The sequence below is a fragment of the Mus caroli genome, chromosome 4 (assembly GCF_900094665.2).
Source record: "Mus caroli chromosome 4, CAROLI_EIJ_v1.1, whole genome shotgun sequence".
Lineage (NCBI taxonomy): Eukaryota > Metazoa > Chordata > Mammalia > Rodentia > Muridae > Mus > Mus caroli.
In genome coordinates, this window is record NC_034573.1 from 121,896,739 (window position 1) to 121,901,588 (window position 4,850).

General features: G+C 46.9%; 1 protein-coding gene across 3 annotated transcripts in view; it reads right to left on the reverse strand.

Moving 5' to 3' along the window:
- Gmeb1 (glucocorticoid modulatory element binding protein 1) overlaps positions 1-123 on the reverse strand; it is a 37,186-nt gene extending 37,063 nt beyond the window's left edge. Inside the window, exon 1 of one of the 3 annotated variants that reach the window (XM_021161119.2) lies at positions 38-120. The gene's annotated coding sequence lies outside the window, so the exon portion shown is untranslated. Of the gene's footprint in view, positions 1-37 lie in introns of all 3 variants that reach the window. The other 2 variants (XM_029476464.1, XM_021161118.2) reach the window with 2 other exon arrangements.
- Positions 124-4,850: the final 4,727 nt, after the last annotated feature.

Sequence of the window (4,850 nt, forward strand, 5' to 3'; positions counted from 1 at the left end):
GCGCCCGCGCCGCGCGCCCACCCCTCCCCCTCCTCACCGTCTCCGTCGGGCGGGCGGGCGGCGAGCGGCCAGGGCGGGCGGGCGACGGAGCATGCGCACAAAGCCGCCACGGCGGCCGCCGCCACCGCCGCCGCCAAGCCGGGCTCCAGCACTTCCGGCCGCCGCGGCGGGCGAGCCGGCGCCTTAAAGGGGACGCGTCCTTATTGCGGGCCGCGCAGGGGATACACCCCCACCCTTCAGCCGAGCGATTTGGGGGAGCCTGAGAGCTTAGGTCTTCGGTCCTAGAAAGGCAGTGTTGGAGAAGTCGCGGGAGATCCCAGGGGACTGAATAAGGTTTAGATGCAGAAGTCATCTCGCCCTGACTCTTGTGGAGGACTAGGGCTTTTCTTTCTCCAAATCCTCTTTATTGACGCTTACAATTTATCAGGATTTCAGGTTACCAATGTGGAATCAAAAGATGCTGCTGAGCATAGATAGTAACCCCTTCCCGCGTCCAAACCATGGCTCTTTGCGCAGGTTTTCCTGCTTGTGCGGGTTCGGAGTTCAAGTTTGAACTTCCTTGGAACGGGTACAACAACTGTGCAGTGACTTGACAACTCTAAGCCACCTATTTCCCAAAAGGTATATGTCGCTCATGTACAATGAAATGATACTTGAAAAGTACTTGGGCAAGTTTCTGAGGCCGGGGAATAGTAACTGACTAGCTTTAAGGCAATGTGGTCAGGCCTTGGGGCTAGATGCTTTTGGTTTATAAATTCCTCAGAGCCATCTTACTCTTTCATTCTCATCTTTAAAAGTTAAACAGGAACGTTGGCACGTGGTGGTGGTGGTACACGCTTTTAATTCCACAATTCCTGTCTAGCCTGGTCTACATAGTGGGTTCTAGGCCAGCTATGGCTAGTCAGACCTTGTCTCAAAAAAAAAAAAAAAAGCAAGCCAAACATAAACGTAGAAATGAGGAGTGTGAGGAGGGAAGTAGGTCGGTAGGTAGAACACGTGCAGAAGACCCACAAGGGTTATTTCCCATCTTTCCTCCTATAGACATTGTGTTGTATCTGTCTTCTTTGCTTCCAAAGGGCAGGTTGTGGGCTCTGTGTGAGTGTGTGTGTGTAGAGATGGCATGTTGGGTACAGGCTCCTGACCACCTGAGTTCCACCACTCGAACCTACATAGTGGAAGGAGAACCAACACACGCTAAATGTGATTTATTTATTTATTTTTATTTTATTTTTATTGAGACAGGGTTTCTCTGTGTAGCCCTGGCTGTTCTGGAACTCACTTTGTAGACCAGGCTGGTGTCGAACTCAGAAATCCGCCTGCCTCTGCCTCTGGAGTGCTGGGATTAAAGACACCACGCCCGGCTTTTCTTTTTTTCTTTTTTTCTTTTTTTTTTTGGGGGGGGGATGTGAGAGTGTTTTAACAGGGTTTTTTTATTCACAAGCAAGCGCGAAAAGAAACATTGGGGGCTGGAGAGATGGGTCAGCAAGTAAGGTGTGTACTGTCCTTGCTAAGGATGTGAGTCAGGTTCCCAGCACTCATGTGGGTTGACTCATTATTGCCTGTAACTCTTATCTCTAGGGGATCCAACTCCTGGCCTCCGGTGATATTCACACAAACAAACACACATACAGTTATAAATAAGAAATAAGATCTTAGGGGCTGGATGAGATGGCTCATTGGTTAAGAGCACTGACTGCTCTTCAGAGGTCCTGAGTTCAATTCCCAGCAACCATATGGTGGCTCACAACCATCTGTAATGGGCATCCAATGCCCTCTTCTGGTGTGTCTGGAGACTGCGACAGCTCTGGAGGGAAAAGCCTGGGTCAGCCACTGGGTTCAGCAGAAGAGCTGCTCCTGCTGGGTGGAGTCCTCTCTGAGGCTGGGGACTAAATGGAGCTGGATGGCAGTGAATGGAGCTTGTAGGGAAAGCACTGAGGAGCCACAACTGTAATTGTGTTTCTTTATTATGTTGCTGGAATGAAGGGAACAATAAACCAAGGTAATAAGATGACTGCTGGCTTTCAGAGGGAAGTGATATGAGAGACCCCACCCCCACTTAATCACTCCTCCTGTTACCAAATGCTCACATAGGGTTGGAAAACACAGAATGTATTTCTATTTATAACTGACATATTCCCAGCCAATATTTTTCTATTAATTTTCCTCCTTTCCCTTCATGATTTATTATACATACACAATTCTGAATTACACTTTTTATTTTTATTTTAGCTCACTAAAAGCTGTTTCTTAGGAATTAAAGAGGTGTTAGTATATTTGGGCTTTGGTTTGAGGGTGCTAGGATCAAATCCAGTGTCTGGTGCACACCAGGAATTTACTTCACAGTCAGGTGATGGTTAAGCCCTGGAGAGGCAGAGGCAGGCAGATCTCTCTGAGTTCAAGACCAGCCAATCCCAGTATAGACAAGGCAACACAGAGAAACCCTGTCTCGGAAAAAAAAACAAAAAAACAAAAAAACAAGAAAGAAAGAAAGAAAAGAAAGAAAGAAAGAAAGAAAGAAAGAAAGAAAGAAAGAAAGAAAGAAAGTAAGTTGCTTGGACCCAGCCACTGGGGAGAGGCATACAGATCACAAGTTTGAGGTCAGCCTGAGACATGAGTTTTCTAGTACATGTGAAGTGCTAGCTTCTTTCTCTAGGAACCCAAACCAAACATATAATACAATGTTATAGAGATGCTCGCTGCCAGGTCTGGATTTGTCTCACCCTTCATCATTCTGGGGGTTAGCCGATTTCAATCGGGGGAGGATTCAGTTTGTTTGAGTGAAAAGGGAAGTTGACCAATGGAGGAGACAACTGTTCTGAAGGGGCGTCTACTGGGGAGATGCTGTGTGCACGTAATGGTGTATGCACATACCAGGGCGGGCTCTTCCCTCCTCAGGCAGTAGCTTTGGAGGGAAGATTGAGACTTGAATGTTTCAAGTGTATCTCTCTGATTTTTGTTTTGACATACGATCTTCTCCAGCCCCTACAAATAGATTTGAAATGCCTCCATACTCCCAACAATGGGTAGGGCGAGGCAAGCAGGGTTATGAGTTTGAGACTAGCCTGGACTACATAGAGAGGGTTTTTTTTGTTTGTTTGTTTGTTTTTTAGTTTTAGTGCATTGGTGTTTTGTCTACATAGTAGTCTAGGTGAGGGTGTTAGAGCTCTTGGGGCTTGGCTTGCAGACAGTTGTGAGCTGCCCTATGGATGCTAGGAATGAAACCCTCTGGAAGAACAACCAGTGCTCCTAACCACTGAGCCATTTCCCTAGCCCTACATAGTGAGTTCTAATCCAGCTTGTGAGGTATTGTCTCAAGGAGCAAAAAACTAAACAAAACAAGAAACCCATCCCTCTTCTCTGTACTTAGGCTTGGCGGTCTGCCTGCTCTCTGCCCTGCTGCTTTAAGGATTCAGTCTTCTAATGCCCCACAGGTCCTTAGAACCAAACTTGAACTCCTTTTTCAGTCTACCTGCCCTCTTTTTTTTTTCTTTTTTCTTTCTTTTTTTCTTTTTTTCTTTTTTTCTTTTTTTTTTGGTTTTTCGAGACAGGGTTTCTCTGTGTATTCCTGGCTGTTCTGGAACTCACTTTGTAGACCAGGCTGGCCTCGAACTCAGAAATCCACAGGGAGTCCATGGCCTTTGGAGGTAGGCAGCTTCCCTACCTGGTAAACTGCTCCAGATCATCAGCTGCCTCTTTCCCAGGCCTGAGAGGCCTTTCCTGTCCTCCCTGTCCTGATGGACACTCTTTTCCACATCTCCTTTTGTTTCTTTGTTTGTTTTTCTGAGACACGGTTTCTCTGTATAGTCCTGGCTGTCCTGGAACTCACTCTGTAGACCAGACTGGCCTTGAACTCAGAAATCCGCCTGCCTCTGCCTCCCGAGTGCTGGGATTCAAGGCCTGTGCCACCACACCTGGCTTCCACATTCTTACCCATTGCAGTGTCTACTCCTGGTTGTCGACTATATCTGGAATGAACTACCATCCAGAATTGGAAGGCTCACCTGTGATCCAGATTTTGAGGCTGGGAGAGACAAGTTTCTGACCTGGATCTTGGCATGGAGATCTTGAGGCAGAGTGGCTGTGAATCCCAGGAGACTAAGGCAAGGAGATCTCTGAGTTCAAGATCATCTGGGACAAAGCAAGTCCTAGATCCAGGTGTGATGACACACACCTTTGATCTGGGCCACACCTTCTGGGAGACCTACATAAGGATGTTGGAAGAAGGGGGATTCACTCTTCTACTTGCCTTGTGGAACTGAGCTGCTATTAGATCCTTGGACTTCCATTCACAGCTGACCATTGTTGGGGAGTTGGACTACAGACTGTAAGTTATCACAACAAATTCCCTTAGAGACAACCCATATCCAACACTAGAGAACTCTGACTGATACACCCATATCCAACAGGGCTTCCTTCTGCCTGGACTTGTTCTCCCTTCACAATACATACTTTCTCTGTGAGGGCTCGGACAGACAGGTTATATTAGTCTCGGAGGACTCCCTGGTACACAGAACTCTCAAAATAATCTGCACTCTCTGTCCCTCCCTCCCCAACCCCCACAGCTTGTCCCTCCCTTCTGTATCATCCACACTTTGAGAAACCAGAATCTAGTAGCAGATGGGATGTGAATCAGAAAAGAAGGCAGAATCAGAAAGAGAGGAAGCTCTGCCAATTCATGGGGGGGAAAAAACCAAGAACCAAAAACCAAAAAACAACAGCAACAGGAAAAAAAAAAAAAAAAAAAAAAAAAAAAAACCTGAGACTAATGTAGATGTAGACAGGTTAGTCACTGCCTCGGCCACCTCTGCCCCATCTGCCATGTCAGCATCAAAGGAAAAAGCTGGCTTCGG